General features: G+C 44.3%; 1 long non-coding RNA gene across 1 annotated transcript in view; it reads right to left on the bottom strand.

Moving 5' to 3' along the window:
• Positions 1-797: 797 nt before the first annotated feature.
• LOC122465849 overlaps positions 798-22,207 on the bottom strand; it is a 49,136-nt gene continuing 27,726 nt past the window's right edge. Inside the window, exons 2-6 of the long non-coding RNA XR_006290951.1 lie at positions 21,179-21,379; positions 7,330-7,481; positions 5,133-5,979; positions 4,489-4,606; positions 798-2,206 (exon numbers count right to left, since the gene is read on the bottom strand). This is a non-coding gene — a long non-coding RNA (uncharacterized LOC122465849). The remainder of the gene's footprint in view (positions 2,207-4,488; positions 4,607-5,132; positions 5,980-7,329; positions 7,482-21,178; positions 21,380-22,207) is intronic.

Below are 22,207 nucleotides of genomic sequence, written 5' to 3' on the forward strand. Positions count from 1 at the left end.
CTCCTGGAAGTTAATGGAAGTTTTACCACATGGTGAATGGGTTTCCCCTTCAGCTCCTGGAAGCCCTTGGCTGGTAAGCCTTCTTGGTGAATTAAGCAGCATACAGATCCACCAAAGTACCTACACCACATGTGTTTATTGTTCATCTCCTTCTTAAGCAGCAGGTACAATACAGCCATATCGCAGCAGTTATGAGGAACCCTCTCCTGCTCCTTTGGTTAGGCTTTCGTATTGCATGCTTTCCTTCCTAGTGTAAGTGCTCTCTTTCTACCTTAGAATACCCAGTTAAGTGAGCAGGCTAGCAGAACCCAATTTAAAGCCATTAACAACATCCTGTCACGTACCTGCCTTCTTTATGTTCCCTGCTCAGCTAGGCCCCACCCTTTCTGCTACAGCTCAGTTTTCTCTCTGAGCAAGCTCTACCTTCCTTGTGGAGGCAGCAATCCCTCACTGCCCCTGAAGTTCCCTTAGTCTGCCTTTCCATGGGCCACCTGTGTGGGTTTCCCATCCTCCATCCACAGAACAAGGAATTTTTAGGCAGGGGTTTACCCCACAATGCAGTTTAGTCCCACAGGTCATCACACCAGGGACAACCTACAGGCTGTTTCTTGGGATCTACCCCCATCCTGTGTAAAGCACACTGTGGTTTCTTCCTCAGCTAACCCCTCACAGTCCAAGGGTCTCTGATCCCGTTTAGGAGTTAGGCTTTTGGAGGTCACTCCGTCCTCCAGGCCCCTCAGCTACGGGCATGGCCTGCCATCCTTTCTTCAGGCTGTCCTTATGTGGGTCACCCCTCCTCCTTTGCCCCCTTTTCCAGCTTCTCTTCTGCTCTGGTACTCTCCATCTGGGCCTCAATTTCTTGGTATTTGTCTAGAGAGTTTTCATTTTCCCACTTCTCCTTTGCCTGGACCTTTCCTCCCTGGTCCCCACTTTCTTGGCTTGTTGACTTCCATTTAGGGTTCTCTCATATCTCCCCCGGGAGGCTCGGAGTCCCATGCTTAACCCCAAGCCCTTTTTTCCTCCATTGAGGTTCCTTCCCTCAAGGTCCATTCTTCTCCTTAAAAGGAATGGGTTCCAATCAGTCCCCATGACCACAGGATGGAGCAAGGTTCTTATTACCCCAGCCCTTTCCCACCAACACCTCCCATGTACTTCCGATGGGACTGTTGCCACTGGATAGGTTCTCCCCCACCCCTCATGTATGCATTCTCTGCCTAGAGCATTCCACTCCTGAAACCAGCTAGCATGCTCTGCACTAATGAGCACTATGCAGCTGCAGTATCCCCCCAGTCTGCATTCCATATATGGGCAGTCCCACTTAAAGTGACCTGCTACCTGTGAGAGGGACAAATGGTTTTATTCTGGCTGGCTGACGTGGCTTTCACACCGTCTCACACTCACGGGCCTTACTGCTTAAGGAATCTTGCCTTTTTTCCTCCCCTTCACCCACTAGCATAGGACAAGCCACTTTCTTTAGAAAAAAAAAAAAAAGAGCTTCTATACACTTTTTGGCCAATTTTACTGCTGCATCCAGTGTCTCTGGTTGGTGTCTCCTCACGCAGACCTTAGTGGTATCTGGGAGGCTCTGCATAAACTGTTTAAGATGACAGTACTTCAACATCTTGCCCCCTTTGTCTCAGCTGTTGTTTGGTCCAATCAGTCAACTTCTGCTCAAATGCTCTGTGCCTTACCACGTGGCTGCCTACATTTCTGCCAGTGTCTTTTGGCTGACAAACCTACACGGTCTAATATAGCAGCCTTTAACATATCAAAGTTCTTAGCATGTTCCTCATACAATGCTCTGTAAGTCCCTTGGGCTTCTCCCACCAGATAAGGGACTAACTGTACAGCCCATAACCCTTTATCCCAGCCTGCATTAGTAGCAATTCTTTCAAAAGTCAGGAAGAATGCATCAGGATGATCCCTAGGGCCCATTTCACAGAGTCCCAGCCTCCCCTCCCCCATGGCAGGACTTCTCACATTTTGTATTATATGCTGCTGTACCTGGGTCTGTTCCATCATGAATTCCTGAAACGCTCACTGTTGCTCCGCCCAGCAGGAATTGTCACTCTGTCTGCTGGGTCAGCTAGAATGCCTGCCATGTCCTCTGTATCTCCTTCTGTTGTTATTCTGGCCACCACATCAGCTCCCCCATGTTTTTCCAGTTCAGCCTGTCCTCACACAGGCTACCTCTCAACCTTCCTGGCTGCCAAGTGAAACCCAGAGAACCCCCATTCAGTTCCTGGAAACTCTCGGCTAGTTAGCCCTCTTGGTGAATTAAGCAGCACACAGGTCCACCAAGGTACATTGACCACTTGTGTTTATAGTTTGTCTCCTTAAACTCCAGATATAATACAACTTTATAGCAGCAGTTATGAGGGACCATCACCTGGTCCCTGGGTTTGCAATTTATACTACCTGCTTTCCTTTCTGGCTTCTCCAGCTGGTGAGCTAATTACCTCATCAGCTCATCGAGCTACCAGCAGGTGTAAGTGCTCCTGTCTACCTTAGTCACACTCACTGTGTAATGATAACATATGCCTCTACAAATGCTTTACTGCCTGGGCACTCCTCTGGATTGTCTAAGTTTTCTGTTTGAGTAAATGTTTCTGTGGTTCAAAGCCAGGGGTCACTCAGAACACACCAGAATCATTTTCAGGCTAACATGCCTTTGTGTTGCTATTTCAGAAAGTAAGCTTGAACTCCCTGAAATCCTCTGTGTGTATAGAACAGGGATCGGCAACCTTCCCACAGCCCCCATTGGCCGAACCGCGGCCAGTGACAGCTGTGATCAGCCGAACCTGCAGACGGTGCAGGTAAACAAACCGTCCCGGCCCGCCAGCAGATTTCACTGCGTGCCAAAGGTTGCTGATCCCTGGTATAGAACAAAATTCTGCCATGCCCTCGCCCACAGGGGCTGCATTGTGAGGAGGGGCAGAAGGTACCAGCCTCCTACAGGTACCCTGCTAGTGGGCAGGGGTGTGTGAAGAGGGAACATGTTTTGCAGTGCACTTTACTATTACTTTGACAAGGAGAAAACTTCATCCCCTCTTCGCTGCATGGGGGCTACCCAAGAGATCATAACACTTCATAGCCAGGGGCTGCCTTAGTTACTCCCCCTTCAGGATGAGAATCCTGCCCTGCCTGAGGTGAATGTTCAGGGGGAGGGTGGTTTAGAGGCTCCCTGTACTTTCTTCCACCTAAACGAGGCAAGATTTAACCCATAGTTGGAATGCACTGAGAAGGAGGAAGCTATTTTATTGTGAGCTCTGACCTCCCCCTGAACTAGAAATGGGTGGTTAAGGGAAAAATAACACATTCACACACAATAAGTTTCCCAAATCTTTCCCCAGAGAAGAATAAAAATCAGATAAAATCAAGAAGCATCACCTGCCAAGGAAACTTCTCACTTCATTATTTTTGCTGCTTTTCCCTCAAATCTTGAAAACTAAAGGAAAAATTCAAACTCTCTGGCAAAGTATTATCCAAATGTTCCAGGGCATCCAATAATAACTGATTTACAATGCTCTGAAGACTGCAATTGCCATTAACAAATCTGCATTTGCCAATGACTGCCACACGATCCCATCTGGGTTTCCATACTTTCTTCCTGTACTTAGAATAAGGAATAACTTTGGCATCTGTTCTCAAAATGTTGACTTTTTAAAATGGTGATCATTTTACACTAGGCTCTGAAATCTAAGGGACCTATATTTACTCCTTATAACAAATAAAATAAGCAGTACAATAAACATGAATGGTGAAAAATAAATAGTAAATTATATTCCATTCAATCAGGTCTACTAAGCAGATTGCAAAATTCATGGTAATTAATTATTCCTTCTCAAACTATTCTTATGTTAAAAATTAATGAACTCACATGCCAAGGAGGGCTTGTGAAAAACTTATCAGGAATAAATATTTAGGAAGCTTTGCTATTACAGTATCATTACTGACAAGTTTATCTTAAACACTCTTGCTTTACATGAGCTTCCAGGCCAGTATTTGGACAAAAATGGACATTCAAAGTAGTTTCATCTACAGCATATTCATGATTTCAGTATGTGTTTCTAATGTTTCCCCAGACACAACTTAGAACTATTTAGCAAATCTCCAAGGTATTTAAGAATGGTGAACAGAATGGCACCACAGCCTGGGAACTAAATAAGTTTGAAAGAGAAATGCTCGCATCATGAAATAGTTTGTGGGTGCCTTGAATTATTCTCTGTTATAGTCCACACTAGAAATAACTGTTGAGTGTTACTATTCTCAGAGCACAGCAGGAATTTTGGAACATAAGCAAACTTCCAAACTCAAAAGGTAACACCCAGAACAAGACAGGAAGGGCGCTCAATTGTTCTCCTCTGCAGAAAATATTAGTTTCCTTACATTTTTTAAAAGTTTTTCAAAAATGCTTTTTTATTAAGTCCAAACTTTTAAAATATTAAAGATCTCAATGGTTTTTATTCAAGTAAACTAATAACTTACCAGAACTCTCAAGCATTTAATCTTTATTCCTCTTACTTCAATGGAACTGCTTATGTGAGTGAACATTTCTCATCGGTGTTAGGGATGCAGGACTGGACTTCAAATTAATATCTTTCACCTGGAAGGGAGGGAGAATTTGTTCTATATTTGTTTTCTGTGATGGATCATTATTGGCCATTCCTGGAATCGTGCTAGTTAGAAGAACACAAACGTGAATGGGCACACATGAAAAAGGAGTGCTTGTTCATAAGTCAATGCAACTACGCCTTCCACTGCGTGCAATGGCAGCAACAACATCTGGATTCAATCCGGCTAGGGGTCCTTTTTCTTAATCCCCCTTCCTGCTACTAGCTCTGTGAAATTAAATTATAACCTGTCTGGTCACCTTCGCAGATGGTTCGTTCCCATTCACAAGCATACAGGGTCCTTTGGAAAATGGAACGACAAGTATCTTTGTATTTGGGGAAAAGGGAAACAATTAAAAGAAATATGACAACTCTTTCTGTATTTACATATAGGAAAACAAGTCACTCAAACCAGTACATCAGGAGTGTGCTCATCCCCGCAGTTTCCAACAATAAGCATCCAACTTTTTGAGAATCTTTAGTCCTACCAGAAACCCCACAGAACTGAACCACACTCACAGGTCCAGCAAGACTCAGTGGTAGTCAGGAGGTACCTCTCTTCTGCTAGTCTGCTCCACTCCATGAAGAACTACTCTACCAGTTTTTGCTCTGACATACAGCTACTTTGTTCAGGTCTGTAATGTAAGCTCTGCTTCTGCTGGCCTAGTGAGCCAGTGTACTGCAAAGTCAGTTCTGTACTATCACTACTGCTAGTCCAGTCAGGCTTCTCTAAAAGCTCAGCTCCTATAACTCATTCTACACAAGACCCAGAATTGTAAGGTAGGAAACCTAAAGCAAAACAGGATCTCTGTTCCTTGGGATACAGTTCCTAGTATCCTTTCCCCCTTCCTTGTTGAACTTGAATTTTGTTACCAAACCAAAATCCACTACCTGTACACACGTGGTGACCCACACATTCCAGGGCATACCTTGCACATTACCTGTGCCCTTTTAGGAATACAGTAATGATAATAATAATCTATCATATATACAATCAAAACATAAACAAATTCCCACTAAAGAAACAAAACTCAATAAATGGAATTATGGGTAAGCAATATTATAATTATGTAAATAAGGCTGGCCAGAGTTGGGTTTTCCCCTTCCCACTTTGAAGGGAACAGAATGCTCCATGCCTGTAATTTTTCCGGAAATGGGCCTTACATACAGTTAAAGAGGGAAAACAGACAGTGGTCTGAAAGAGGACAATGGTTAAGTGAAGGCAATGTGGGACAAGTCTAACTTACAGTAGGTTGTTTTTTAGTTATTTTACATAGTTGACCCATCTCCCAGTGTCCCGTTCTTACACCAGAGTTGCCCTGCTGCTGAATAGTAGAAGATATACAGAGCCCTGCAGATCGGCTTCCTAGTAGAGAAGAAATCAGTGATGTGAAACATTCTGGGTATATTGTAAGTGTAGCTTGTCATATTCACACATATATACCAGCCCTGGCACAGGTGAATTCAAACAGCCGGGTAATCCCTTCTTTCAGGAATCTCAGCTGAACACACTTTTCCCAGGGAGCAATTCTGTCTCAAGAATTGACTACAACCAATGACCAAGACAGAGAGCAAACTCTCCTGTTGCTCACACAGCGTCTTCTTCATGGACCATTGCCTCTTCCCAGAATGTTGCATGACGTAAATCAACAACAACACAGGATATGTCTTCTTAGGACTGAACGTTTGCTCACACGCTAAGAAAAAGAATGTGGAAGACTTTGTGTAACAGGGCCCCGTGATGACACCTGCCACAGCAATAGCAAATACACAAATGCTTGCTATAGACCACACAACAGAACTCCGTGGTTCTAGTTCTCAAGGGTTTGTGCAAAAATTTTCTTCAGTTTATAGTCACACGGCATTCATTGAGTTTCAGGTTATGAATGAACCCAAAACACCCAAAGCAAAACTCAGTTGGAATTGTCACCTTTCACCTGGTATTGCAGTGAAACGCTGCAAAACTATTTTGTATTTAGTTTTTTCTTTTGGTTTTTATTCCAGACAATCCTTCATGGAAGGCTGTGAAACAAGTTATTTTAAAAAAGAGTGCTTACATTTTGATAAGCTGTAGTATTAAGGCTCATTGCACACTGTTACAACAGATCTAGAACTTTTAGGTGGCAGGTTGGGAGAAAATACACACTATACCCTAACTGAGCAACAAGTTGTCAAGACCATGTCATCATTAATAATATTGTTAATAAAGATATATTCCCTTCCAACTTGCTCAGTCACATTCAAATGTGTATGGCCATAAACCATCATGACAGATGAAATCAGGACTGATTGTGGTCCCTGTTATTCCAGATGCCTGTTAACAACTCAGCTGTATAAGATGTAAGGTGTTATTGGTGTATGGTTATACTCTTGTTATGTATTATAATAAATGTTCCTGCAATTCAACATGGAGTCTAAAAGTTCAAGATGGCTCATGTGGTAGGAGAGGTTTGAACTCCATCTTGGTATCCTTTCTTCATGGCATTTTCCCGCCAAGACTCTGTTTCCTGCCAGAACTTGAGAGCTGGCTGGAACCGGTTGGGGGCAGTGACTGCCAGAGTGTGCCTCAGGAATTCATGCCACAGCAAGTATATAAGGAACTGTCAGCAATGACGCAGAGGCTATCCACCATCGAGGCAGCCTCGTCCAGTTTCTTTGCGCGGGCATTGGATCAAGACTTTGGCCACTAATACCTGACAAAGCCATTGATACTTACCTGATATCTGATTCCTGTATTCCATCAAAGGATCCAGTGAAGACTTTGCTATCAGCCTAGATCTGTTGATCTCCTCCTTTGGTGGTAGAGAGCCAGATCCTCTGATGTTCCTGAGACTCTGAGATGGTCCATCAGTTGCTGGTGACCTCCATCTGCAGTGAATGAGAGACAGTAATTGTTTTTCGAGCACTTAATAGTTTAACCAAGGGACGGTTTAAGGGTCTGGGCTCTATGCCCCCTGCTGGAATCTATTCTTGGGTATTTGTAGTGATCCCCTTAGTGGAGCCTCCTCTCCCCCCCTAGTTGTAACTATCCCTAATAAATCTTCTTTCTATTTAAGGTTATATTCTCTCTATTCTTTATTTCAATGCAACACGGGCGGGAGGCACACAGATTTCTAACTCTCCCAGTTGATAGATGCTGATAGGAATCGGACCTGTTATTATATGTCACCTCTTTATTATTCTACAACAGAGATTTTGGGGTAACATTTACTGGCAACTGCAGAAGGACTCCTCAGAGATTTAGCTCTCTGATTGTGGTCCTTAGGTTGAATAGATTCCAGCTTACAGTCCATAGACTCGGGGTGGGAAGGGTTTGGAACAGTGTCGGTGACGGCATCGACCGGTTGGTTGGACAGGTTCCCCAGGTCACTGCCTATTCAGACATATGTTGTCTCCCCACTTGGTTGTAATTTATGTAGAGTGAGCTAGAGGCCCACAGGCCGAGGCTCACTGCAGTGTAGGATTCTGCTTACACCAGTAGCCTGGGAAGCGGACCCAAGCAGCCTGCAGCAAGGCAGACTGTCAAGTCCTGTGTTAAGTAAACATGGCCAGTCTCTTAATCTAAGGCAGAGGTGGAGGGTAAGGCCTGAACCGTCCATCTCGAGGACAACTGTCTGTGACCATGACTGAGCACTCCTGGGTTCCGAAGGAGGCAGCTGTGGGGTCTCGTGAGTTACTGACCATAAGCGAATAGCCACCACAACTCTAGGAGGTGGGCTATTCAGCTTTGACATAACTACAGTCTATTTTACCTGTGGTAAGATAGAGAAGGTCTTCAGCCTAGAAGGATGGTCCCGGCAGTCTAATAAAAATAGTTTGACCTATGCAGTGTCTGTTTTGGGGAAATCTCAAAACCCTTGGAAGGAAGGGGCTTTCCAGGGAGATGAGGCACTACAAAAATTACAAATATTGTGGGGATGATATTTGGCAAGCAAGCTGGTTCCCAAGAAAAAAATTACAGAAGCGAGCATTGATTTATGGTCTCACCCTGGTGTGCAGGGAACTGGATGGTAGGGTCAGACACCTAAAAGCCCTAGCCAACCAGGCAAAAGATCAGGAAAAAACAAATGGGTTGGAACTGGAGAAGGCAGTGGCACAACATCAGATGGATACTTCCCAAATGAAAAAAGCTAGGCAAACCATGCAGCTAGAAGAACAGCTGCAGGAGGCCAATTCATGCAGGGCAGAGGCAGAAAGGGAAAATCAAATCCTGTCCACAAAATTAGAAGAGGCCCCAGCTACTATCAGGCAGCTCCTGAGGGAGGCCAAGTAGGCTCAAGGGTCAGAAGTAATAAATCATTCAGACTGCTTGAACAAGATTCAGAGGCTGCAGCAGCAGCTAAAGATCTCTAGGGGTATGATTAGCATGGTGGAAACTAACCTGCTAGGCGAGTTCACTTTTGGGGAAGGTTCAGACGTAGAGTCTGAGGAACACAGGGATGATCCACCATGTTACTCTACCGCAGAGAAAGGCCTTATTTCATCAGTGCCATTTAATTTGGATGACGGCCCAAGGGTGACAGGACAAAGTAATCCACCGATTGCCCCAGTCACTACTATAGTCACGCAATATGGGGTTGAACGGCCTACTGAGATGCGCTATGAAACAAAGGTGTTATCGGCAGAACAAGTAAAAGCTTTAGGAAAGCAGCTGGGCCAGCTTGATCGGAACAATGCTTTGAATTGGCTAGCATGCTTAAGCTGCTTACCTAACCTTAGCAAAGAAGATCCCCTTATGCTAGTCAGGGAATGTCTGAGTGTAGAGGATTTCAATGCCTTACCAGATGGATTGTCTATGGGACATGTCACTGAAATTGTAGATATATATATATATATATATATATGCGTGTGAATAAAATGTTGTTTCCATACACTTATTGGGAAAGTGTATTCAGAAAAACAGGAAGCTACAGAGCGTCCAGAGACCTATATAGCAAGGAAAACGTTGTTGTATTGGTTAGCTGGTATAGCACCAATAGACCGTAATGGTAACATGCAGTATAATGTGCCAGCATTTTGTGAATTGGTACTACAAGGGCTTACACCTGCCCTGAGGTTAGCTATAGGACCAGTAAATCCAGCAACCATAGGGCTCCAGCAATTGGAATCAAGAGTGAGAGAGGCCTACGAGCTAACTAAGGATGCAACCAAATTAACTGGTACAATCTGTAAAAAGAAGGTATCAGCGGTAAAAGGGTCTCTGAGTTCACAAAATGGAAATTTGGCCATAAGCCTCGTAACAATAATAATAAGCAGAGCAACGGGTTTAAGGAAGAAACAGCAACTTGGTTGCAAGGTACCACTGAAGAGCTTAAAGGCTTTCAGGAATGTATTGTGGAAAAGACTTTTAAAATATGAAACCAGAAAGTAATTAGATCAAGTTCCTACCACTGAACTCTTTAAAAGACTGCTTAAATATGAGGGAGAGAAGCAGCAGGCAGAGGGAAATACACAATGGTGTTCTCCCTGCCTGGAGCCCCAGTGAAGAGGCCCAGCTTTCACTCCCCCAGATTTTCTGGCTCCCATCGTAAATGATGAGTGGGGGAGACCAACGGTTAACATCATGTTGGAAGGAAAGTTTGGATAATTCTGTCAAAAGGTGTTGATGGATACGGGGGTGTCAACCAGCATCTTGTGCACTGATGGTTCACCACAAGCTAAATTGCTGCCTATTAAGTGTGTAAAGACTCTTGAAAGTTACAATTGTAAGACCAGTATTGTACCCTTTTCTTAGGACATAAAAAGTATTTTAGGACATTTATCAGTATTAGTTTCTTGGGGATTACAATCCTTAGGGGGCTGTGGAATATTAGGAGTTGATTTACTGAAACAGCTGAGAATTATTGTGGACATTCCTAACCAATCCCTTAGCGAATCCTTGGAACAAAACCACGGTAGAGTAATATCTGTTCACAGACTATGTGCTTTAAAGGCACCTGCAGATTTTGTTCTTCCCACATGGGAGAGTGACATACAGATGGCTATAAAGAGTTATCTACTGGTTTTTACTAAAAACAAACTCAGCTGTGGAAAGGTGGTAGCAGTGGTTAAAGTCATAGGACCCGACCCTAAGCCTCTGAAGCAGTATTCCTATTCAGCTGAGGCCAAAGAGGGTATAAAAAAAAACTATAGTAGAATTACTAGATCAGGCTGTGCTAGTTGAATGCGAAAGCCCATGCAATGCACCAGTGTGGCTGGTTTTAAAAGCCGACAGCAAAACGTGGCATCTCACAATAGATTATTGAGCATTGAATAAGGTAACACCAAAGCACTGGAAGTGGGGTGGCAAGGAGGCAGAAGCTATATACCAATTGAAGCAGGCATTAACTGAAGCACCTGCCTTGGCATACCCACAGCCCGACAAATCTTTTTACTTACTGAGAGAGCCATTAGTGCAGTGTTACTCCAACATTAAGGCACCACTCTAAAACTAGTGGCTTATGGCTCAAGAACTTTATCAGAAATAGAGTCCAGGTTTTCTAGTTGTGAAAAAGAAGTCTTAACATCGGTATGGGCCTTACAACACTGGGCTTATATTATAGGTATGTCTCATATAATACTAAAACCAGCACACACTCCTGTACAGTACATCTAGTCAGGAAAAGCGAATTCAGGGAAGGTCAGCAATCCAAGGCTGGTAATGTGGACTTTAACCCTTTTAAATACGGATATAGAACTGCAAAAGGTTCCACACTTGGCTGCTATACCTTATGCTTTGATGACTGCGGGAGAAGCTCATGAATGCCTATTACCTGAAATGCATGCACCAGCATTTAAGACTCCCTTTTTCCTTGAAGTTAAAGATGAGGATGCTAAAGAACACTCTCGGGAAATCTGGGTGGTGGATGGATCCAGTTATCACCATAACGGATCCCCTTTCACTGGTTTTGCAGTATGCAGCCTTCTTCAGGGAATGCAGTGCAAGACACCATCTGCCATCACTCAGTGCAAGCAGCTGAAATCGCGGCAGTGATAGCTGCTTTAAGATCAGCAGATCCACAGAAGAATATCATGGTGTGTACAGATTCAGACTAGGTCCTGGGGGCGTTCATCGATTGGATGGCAGTTTGGTTGGAGAGGAACATGTGTTCGGTGGATCAACGGCCAATAGCTCATGCTTCGTATTTTCTGTATACTTGGAAGCTGGCAAAAGAAGGACAAGGAAAAACTTTCCTATTCAAGGTCAAAGCCCATAGGAAAAATCAATCAGAGATATCCACCTTGAATAGTGCTGTGGATAAACTGGCAAAACAGGCTGCCTTATTGAGCATGGAAGCTGAATGGAACGTACCAATGGATGTTGTGAATGTTGTCCATCCCACCAAAACCCTGCAACATCAGGACTGAAAGCAACTTCAGCAGGACACCAGTAGACAGTAATTGCTTTTCAGGCACTTAATAGTTTAACCAAAGGACGGTTTAAGGGTCTGGGCTCTATGCCCCTTGCTGGAATCTATTCTTGGGTATTTGTAAGTGATCCCCTTAGTGGATCCTTCACACACACCGCCTCCCCCGTTAAAACTTTCTGTTTAAGGTTATATTCTCTCTATCCTTTATTTCAGTGCAACACGGGCAGGAAGCACACAGATTTCTAACTCTCCCAATTGATAAATGCTGGTGGGCGTTGAACCTGTTATTATATGTCACCTCATTATTCTACAACAAAGATTTTGGGGTAACAAGGTGCAGTGGTGCTAAGACCAGGAGGGGAGTCAAACAGACCACAATTGAAGCGCTAAGCTTGATATTAATATTTAACAAATAAATATTAAATGGGAAGAGCTTCTGCAGTTTTTGCTGAAACTCTAAGACCTGAAGCAATGATAATAGAAAGGAATACCTGAGGAAGGAATGTGAGCTCAGGCTGAACATGCACATATGAAAGAAGAAAAGATCAGGGCCTTGTCTAGACTAGTAAACATGTTATCTGACAGGTGTTAAATAAGTATGCAGTGTAGGTGTAGCCATGTCGGTCCCAGAAAAATAGAGAGACAAGATCTCTCTAACATATTAAGTAACACATTTTTAAACACCACTTGGAACACAGGATACTCCCTAAGTTGACCACAATCAGCTGACAAGATTTTGAATACCACTGTTTTTGTCTGTGCTAGGGGTAATATTTTCAAAAGTGCCTTAGGAACATAAGTCTCCAGTTGCAAAAAGCGATTTGGGCCATGTCTACACTACAAACTTACGTCACCCTAACGTACATCAGCATACAGCCACTGCAGTCATTAAATCGTTTGTGTATGTGGATGCTTGGCTTCTTGTGTTGGTGGTGCATGTCCTCAACAGGAGCACTTGTACTGATTGTATTGTCAGTATGGGGAATTGTGGGCTGGCTCCTGAAGGCCAGTAACAGTTGACGTAAGCAATGCAGGTCTACACTGACACTGTCAACCTAATTACATTGACTGTGACTCTACACCGCTTGGGGAGGTGGTGTTACTAATTGACACAAAGAGGCACTTATATCAGTTTCAGAGTAGCAGCCCTGTTAGCCTGTATTCCAAAAAGAAAAGGAGTACTTGTGGCACCTTAGCAACAAACAAATTTATTTGAGCATGAGCTTTCGTGAGCTACAGCTCACTTCATCGGTTGCATTCAGTGGAAAATACAGTGGAGAGATTTATATACATAGAGAACATGAAACAAAGGGTGTTACCATACACACTGTAACAAGAGTGATCAGGTAAGGTGAGCTATTACCAGCAGGAGAGGGGGGGGGGGGGGGGAGAAAACTTTTGTAGTGATAATCAAGGTGGGCCATTTCCAGCAGTTGACAAGAACATCTGAGGAACAGTGGCGGGGAGGGAGGGGAATAAACATGGGGAAATAGTTTTACTTTGTGAAATGATTCATCCACTCCCAGTCTCTATTCAAGCCTAAGTTAATTGTATCCAGTTTGCAAATTAATTCCAATTCAGCAGTCTCTGGTTGGAGTCTGTTTTTGAAGTTTTTTTGTTGAAGAATCGCAACTTTTAGGTCTGTAATCAAGTGAACAAAGAGATTGAAGTGTTCTCCGACTGGTTTTTGAGTGGGAGCCAAATTTAAGTGAAAACATTTTCACAGCTAGGTCAGCACAAGGCATCTTAGGTTGATCTAACCCTGTAGTGTACACCAGGCCTTAGGCACTTAGAAGCCTACGTGTTAGTGAAAGTCAATGGGACTTATGCTCCTAAGGGCTAGATTCACAAATGGACTTAGGCTGCTGCTTTAGGCACTTAAGTCCAACATTTAGGCACCACTGGCATTCACAGAACCCCTGCTCAGCTGCTGCCTAACCCTGCAGGTGCATAAAATCCCTAGGTGCCTAAATTCCCACTGATAAAATCCCGTAGGCAGCTAAAAATCTGTTACTGAGCATGTGCACAGTTGCTTAGTCCTGTCCCCCATGCTCCTAGCTAAACACTGGTGGAATCCTCAAACAAGCTATTTTCCACCTATTGCGCCTGCAGGGCCCAAACCGGTAGGCATGCTCTGAGCACTGCAGAATCCACACAAAACAGCTGGAGCAGGAAGTGAGGCCACACTTGATAACTTTTAACCCAGTGGTTAGAGTACTCCCTCAGGAAACCCAGGTTCAACTACCTCCTCTGCCTGATGTCGAGAAGGGAGTTGAACTTGGGTGTCCCCACTCACAGGAAGGGCCCTACCACTAAGCTATAGGGTTATCTGGAGCAGGTGTCTCTCAGTCTCTGCTGTCAAAGCTATTCCACTATGTATAAAATACTTAAATATGCATTGGAGCCGGGGAACTGGCACCTCTGTCTCCCACCTCCCAGCTGAGTGACCTAACCACTGGGCTACAGAGTCATTCGCACTCTCTTTCTGGCCCAATAGATATTTAATTATTCACGCACAGTGGAATAGCTTCAACAGGAGTGACTGAGAGAGCCTTCCAAGAAGTGGCTTAGGTGCCCAACTCCCGCATCCCTCTCCTGGGCATTTCCTACTGGCTAACTTAGGCCGCTCCCTGCTCAGCATGCTGGCTTTTTTGGATCCCATTCTTAGGTGCCTAACTCTCCCCACACATTGTAAAGGGAGCCTGGGCACCTAACTCGGGGCTGTGAATTCCACTGGTGGGCAGGGCACCTAAAAGTTAGCTGCTGCAAAGCTCAGTGATGCAGTGCCCAGGTCACTTTAGACTCCTATGTCACTTAAGGTATGTCTACACTACAATAAAAAAACCCTGTGGCTGGCCCAGGTCACCTGACTTGTGGTCAAGGGGCCCAGGCTGCGGGGGCCATAGAATCATAGAAGTTTGGGACTGGAAGGGTCCTTGAGAGGTCATCTACTCCAGTCCCCTGCATTCAAGGCAGGACTATGTAATAACTAGATCATCTCTGACAGGTGTTTGTCTAACCTGCTCTTAAAAACCTCCAATGATGGAGATTCCACAACCTCCCTAGGCAATTTGTTCCAGTGCTTAACAACCCTGACAGTTAGGATTTTTTTTCCTAATGTCTAACCTAACCTCCCTTGCTGCAATTTAAGCCCATTGCTCCTTGTCCTACCTCAGAGGTTAACAAAAACAATATTTCACCCTCCTCCTTGTAACAACCTTTTATGTACTTGCAAAATTGCAGTGTAGACAATTGGGTTTGGGCTGTAGCTATGATGGGAGAAGGTCTAAGACCCACGCTCCAGCCCAAGCCCAAATGTCTACAGTGCAATTTTATATCCCTGCAGCCTGAGCCTCACAAGCCTGAGTCAGCTGACTCAAGCCCGCCATGGCTGTGCCCCAGGTCTTTTATCACAGAGTAGACATACCCTTAGGCATTTCTGAAAAAGTTTCCCTAAGTGATAAGTGTTAATTAACACATTAGGCATCATGTTTGCTAAACACACTTCATTTTCCTAGGCCAGATCTACACTAGAAACATCTAGTGTAGATGCACTTATACTGGCAAAAAAATACTTTTTTGCAGGTATAAACTCTACACTAAGAGGGTTTGCTGCTATAGCTATACTGGCAAAGCTTTTCTAGAGTTCACTTGGCTATAGTCTAGACAGGGCTATAGTGGCTGGGAAAAATGGTTTATTTTTGACAACGGTGCACTAAAATGCTCAGCAAGAACACGAACACTTTCCAGAATATGGATAAAGTTCTAAAGACTGGACAGCATAGTGTGGGAAGATGTATCATTTTCATCACATGCAGATACAAGGAATCAGACAACAAGGAAAGTGTGCAAACCCAGCCGAAGCACATTTTGAAGATGAGGACAAAGCTAAAGTGCTAATGTCACAAGAAACCAGTTGCTTTTGCATAACTTATTTGGTCACATTTAGCCCAAAGAAGAGACAACTGGCAGTGTCATGGGTAGGTCTTTATCTTGAATGAAATCTAGATGATGACCGAGGATAGCATAATGTAAAACACTATTGGGGTGGCAATTTAAAGAAACATTGCAGATATAAAAGAAAGGTATAGAGCAAATCAGAATGGCCAACAAAAGACTTGCACTGAGAGTCAGTAGTTACCCAGCACTTGCTGTTATTGTATTTTAAAGGCAGTTATAATGTGCAGTCTCCTGTTACAATAGACAGTTATGCTCACCCAAAGCATTAGTGATGTACTGTACTGGATGTCATAGTATTCTGCTGTTGAAAAAAAGTTCTAGCAACAGCAACAGCCCATTTCTATTGTTTGTTCCAGAATAAGTACTGGTCCATTTACCACTCAGTCTTTCCATTGTGGTAGAGGGGCATGCTTCCATGTGACTTCTGAACTTTGTCACCTTGACTTGTGGAAACTTTTGTAGATAAGATTTTTTTATTAAAGCACTCTGCTCACTGCTACAAAGGATATGTGTCTGGATCCATTTGCTTGTTTGTATTCCTCACTAGGGTTTGTGACTATCAGGAAGAGAGAGAGAGAGAGAGAAAAAGGGTAGTAGAAAGTGAAGAGTGATTCAGAAATGTGTCTGTTCTTTCCATTCAAGCCACTGTACAGAAACTGTGCCTCTATTGTGGGACAAAGACCTTTGAGCAGAGTGAGATGTGTTTATGCTGCTCCTATCAAAGAGCCTTTCATCTCCACAAAGCAAATTATTAACACATTCCATTGAAGATGTGGGGGTGGAGGGCAGGCCTTGGGAAAAAGCTGGCCAAAAATGAACATTTTTTTATAAACACTTTTAATGATAGTGAATGGCTCCTTGCCAAGGCTCTTATGCCCAGTGAAGCACTGCAGGCTGATTGTTTGTCTGGAGAAGTCCCGTGGGCTGAGCCTTTTGTGCCGAGGAATTTCCAATTTGAAAGCCAGTGGTGTGGGAGGTGTAGGCCTTTCCAGGTTCAGTGAGTTAAGGCATGTGTTGGCAGTTGCCTTAAACCTGTACCAGAGATGAATTTTTGTTGGATGAATGACCATCAGCCACTGTTCCAGATAGTAAATCTTTGCCTTTCGAGACAAGTTAAAAACAGGGGGAGAAACCTACACAAAATATGTAGAGTAGTGTTCTGGCTTTGTTAATGGATTACTCCTCATGGCAGACATCCTTTGCAGATGTCTGGTTACCTAGCAAGTCTTTTCTAAGCAAGAACTTAGATTTTTTTAAAAATGAGAATATATCTTATAAGCTTTGTTCCCAAATGGAGCTGTGCTATATTTCCTTAGAATAAGGTTGCTAAAAAAGCTGAGGTCTCAATTGAATTTATTTATAGCTGCTGTAAAAATCCAAGTTTAATAGCTCTGATATTTTGGTTTCTCTTCTGCCATGTCTTCTGTTGCCACATAATGCCAACTCAGTGGTGCCCATGTGAAAGTCACTTTTTAACATCACTCGTTTCAGAGTAGCAGCCATGTTAGTCTGTATCCGCAAAAAGAAAAGGAGTACTTGTGGCACCTTAGAGACTAACAAATTTATTTTGTTAGTCTCTAAGGTGCCACAAGTACTCCTTTTCTTTTAACATCACTGTGATTGACACTATAGCGAACATGTGAATGGATTCAAAAATCACCTCTCAAGTTCCTCTGCAATTCAAGGGCCGGCCTTTGGAAGAAGAGGTACTCACACTGAGCATTTAGGTGAATCCAGATGGTGATGGCTGGTTTCCTTTTGGTCAGTTTTCCACCTCCTCTTGTAAATAGGAGGAGATGTCTAAATCATTTTTTCCCCAGCAGTACAGATTTTGGAAACACTACTTTCCCACTGAGAAGTCAACAGGGCAGAGAAAAACAGCATCTCTCAACTGGTGGCTTCCAGCCTGCAAGCAGGGAAGGCAGCTGCTGCCAGGGATGGGTCAAAGACAGGTTTACAACAAACCCCCTCTGATGGCCAGCCAAGAAAAACCCCAGGCTCAGCAGAGAGGTGAAGGAGCTGGAGAATGGGACAGAAAGCGGAGTCTACAGCCAAAGAATGGAAGTTAGGCAGGTCTGTTCCTGGACCTGCCTAACTTTACTGAAGTACTGACTTCAAAGATCATCATCATAAATGGCAGCATCACTGACAGATGTCTTCTTTGTTGTGTTTTCAGTCACAAGATAAACGAGGCACCATTTAATGAACCATAGGTGTATCCAAGCATGATGGCTTCCTGTATTTCACATTTTATTGGTTCCCCTATAAAACTTTGCAAGCTATTCTCGTAGCTATGACATTATATTAAATCTGGTTTAGCCCACGGGGTATTTTTCCTTTCCTGAGAAGTCACATTAAGATTTCTGATTCATTATTCTGAAGATCAATGTCTTGTGTGTACCCTGGGAACTTCCCCAGTTGTGTTAAGCATTGCTGTCTCTATTCAGCATGTTTTCTCTTTGACCCTTAAGTGCTGTTATTGTCAATCATTTGTACTTTTTTGTATGTGACCCAGGTGCTTAACTTCAGCAGACAGTTTTCAAAATGTGTTTTCCTTTGACTTGGTGCTCCACTCAGTTGGAAACACTTAAGTGATAACACACAGGCGGGTATAAAATCCAGGATTTCCCTCCACCTTTGAGCTGTTTAAGTTTGAAAGTTCTACATGAGTAGAGTGGAAAAGACATAAACAGTTGAAATGCTGAGGTACAGTCCTTAAAATAAGAAAGGATAATAATCTTCTGACCTGGCCCTCTGTCTCAATCTGCTTTCATTCATTTTTATCATGAAACTGGTAGAGGAAAGCCCAACACTTAAAAGTAGATGACTGACAATCCACCCCCAGAGCTCTGGGGACAGACAGCAAGGGTGTAATAGCAGACTGAGTAAATCCTGCAATGGGACAGTGAAGGGGTGGCAGGATACAGATCATTCCCTATTTCCAGTAACTGCATGCCCTGCTTCCTCGCACTCCCAGTCCCATTCACGCTCTCCTCTCTGCGGTCCAGGAACAGACCTGCCTAACTTCCATTCTTTGGCTGCAGACTCTGCTTTCTGTCCCATTCTCCAGCTCCTTCACCTCTCTGCTGAGCTTGGGGTTTTTCTTGGCTGGCCATCAGAGGGCGTTTGTTGTAAACCCGCCTTTGACCCATCCCTGGCAGCAGCTGCCTTCCCTGCTTGCCGGCTGGAAGCCACCAGTTGAGAGATGCTGTTTTTCTCTGCCCTGTTGACTTCTCAGTGGGAAAGTAGTGTGCTGAGGCAGGGAATTGCTGAGGGAAGTGAGCATGTTGAGGGATCAGCCAGGAAAGGGGGAGAGGGAATTCCTGCTAGTCCACCAGCAGCACCAGGTCTCAGTGGTGTTGGAATAGTTTTTATAGTGGGGGTGCCAAGAGCCATTGAACAAAACTATAAACCTTGTATACGATGGAAACCATTTCAAGCCAGAGGGTGCTGCAACACCCCCAATACCCCTAGTTCCAGCACTCCTGCCAAGTCTTCTCCATCCCTTGCAGAGTTAAGATCATGGGGAGGAGGGTTAGGGAGAGGGATAGGGATCAGAAGAATGGCTGAGGGAAAAACCTTAAGCAGTGGAGCAAGACCTGGAGGGGCAAAATCCTGTATGGGCGAGAGAAACTGAGGGAAAACTGGGGAGGAGTGACCTTGGTAAAGAGGGAATAGGGAGACTTGGTGAGGGAGGTAGAGCAAGAAGGTTAGAACACGATGGGGAGAAGAGAGGTGGGGTGGGGAACTTCTGAGGAGAAAAGGTCTCCAGCCCCCTGGGAGAAGAGAGGTGCTGCCCTTGAGATCACTGTGGTGGGGAACGAGCTTGCTGTCTGTTCACTGAGAGCACCACCTACTGAAGGTTTGTGAGAGTTAAAAAGGCTTCATTTTCTGAAGGCTGTTCATAAATGTATGGAATTCTTATCTGCATTTATGCAAATTTCATACGAATATAGACTTTGAGCTCTTTTGATAGCCTCAACTTGGCATGTTTGCTCAGGGATGAAGAGGGAGAGTTCCAGATTTAAAGAGTTATAGTACACAGCCAGGCTGACCCTCGTTCTTCGTCTCTGGTGCTTTTCACTAACAGCATACAAAACCTACCATACCGTAACCTGAACTGCAGTTTGCAAAGGTTACAAAATTTAAACAAACTATAAAAATTGATGCTTGAAAAAAGGAGAGGCAGACAGCTTGGAGAGTGAGCCCCCAGCATCACTTCCTAGACCACATAGACTCTGTGGTTGTTTGGACAAAAAGGTCTTCTGCAGGAACAGAATCTAGGGCCTTCAGCTGTAAAAAGCATGCCCCTTCTCACATGAGGTAAAGAAGCATCTCCAATAGCTGCAGCATTAGTAGGTTATATCCTCTGGGGATTGCAGCCACTAGAGGGTGGCATGTTAACATACACTGTGAATATCTGACATTGCAACCATTAGAACAAAGTGGGGCACACACGACCAGTCTATTACAACACCGCGCATATATACTAATCTAGTTCTTACATATAACTCAGTAACACAGATCTGTAGCATTTCAACTGATCTTTAGAGAAAAGTATCAAATAGATGACAAAGGATTTTGTTGCTTATAACCATTTCAGGAATAAATTCAACTTTTGTTAAAGACGAGCAAGTACTGGGGAAAATCTGCCAACTGAACATGCTCACTTCATTGATATTCTTTTAAAAAAAATTACTGCAGAGATAACCTCAAATAAATAGAGTCCTGCAAATCTGCAGATATCTGCTTTATATCTGCAGATATCCATGGTCCATTTTTGTGGATTGGATGCGAATACAACTGCGCAGAGCTCTACTCACTGGTGGTGTTGCCTGGTCAATGGCGTCCAGCTCGGGCAGCCCGGGAGACGCAGCACGGTTGAGGCCGGCAGCAGCAGCCAGTAGTTGGGGCTGGGCGGCAGGTCAGAGTCGGGGCGGTCCTGCAGCCACTTGCAGCGCTGCTTCCTGTCCAGCAGCTTGGGCCTCTTGGGCAGCGCCAGTGTCTCCACCCTGGCCTGGCCCAGCAGCACTGGCCATGCTCCTAGTCCTGGGCCCAGCCCTCCAGCTCCTGGGCAGTAGGCCTGCCCCCTGGCCATGGGGCTTAGAGCAGGGGGGACCCTGGCAGCCCACCCCTCCGCCCCACTGTGATGCAACACGCACTGCTGCTGCCGTGTGCCATTGCTCGTGAGCCCCCGGGAGCAGCACGCAATGCGACACCCTTCTCCCCAGCCCCCGTCGCCACATGGCCCCTTACCCCCATGTCCCTGCCCTTGCGCTCTGCCTCTTCCCTGCAAGACACACACACACACACTGTCGCTAGCCCTTATGAGACAGCTTGCTGCTGCGGGTGCGGATACTGGTAAAAGATGGCTAGCAGATCGCGGGTCGGATTGTGGGTTGATCCTAGTGGATGCAGATCAGATGTGGATCCACATTTTTGTATCCACGCAGGGCTCTACAAATAAAGCCAATAAATACAAAAATAGTAAGCATTAAAAGAACTCTTTTATAGCATCTGCATTTATTATTTTGGTTTATAGGTAATTTTAGATCTGTTGTATTATTCATAAGGATTCATCAGAACACGTAGTCGATAATTGGCTAAATTGTTTTTAGTCTATATTCTATGGAGTTCAGACTGAGCCAGTTAGTTACCAGGAATTGCTCAGCACTTCCCAATCTACAGTGCAGCAACCCCAAGTGCTGAGAAGCCTGAGGAGTGCAAGGGACAAAAGTTCAGGGTCACAGTTTTCTTTAGGGCCTTTCTTCCTCATTGGTATCATAATGATTGCATGGAAACTGGGGCTACCAGGTAAATGGTAGAAAACTTGTTCCTGAGAGTGGGCAACAACCATGGCTCTGGGGAAGACTTTGCACTGCTTTCTCCCAACCCCAGAGTGGATACGCTAGAAAGCATTTAGATGCAAGGCACTGCACATTATTTTGCACTAACAAAACCAGCTCTTAAAAGGTACTAAAATAGTGCTACTCTCCGCAGTGACCCTGTTAACCAAGAATATTTGAAAACACAAGCTGCTTCTTCTTTGGCATTCATCCATCATGTTGTATCTGAAAACTAGGACAGAGAAGACTGACTTTTTGACACTCACTCTCGCATCATCACTCTTCATTTTGAACTGCAAGGTCACCCTGATTCAGTGGCCTGAGGAGAGGCGTAGCTGCCAGAGCAGCTGAGAGCTCCTATTCATGGCAGATTACATGTTATGAATGAACTGTGACAAAAAAGTCTACCTGTCAGCTCTGTGGCAGGCTGATTAGGTTA

Source organism: Chelonia mydas, chromosome 5 (assembly GCF_015237465.2).
Source record: "Chelonia mydas isolate rCheMyd1 chromosome 5, rCheMyd1.pri.v2, whole genome shotgun sequence".
Lineage (NCBI taxonomy): Eukaryota > Metazoa > Chordata > Testudines > Cheloniidae > Chelonia > Chelonia mydas.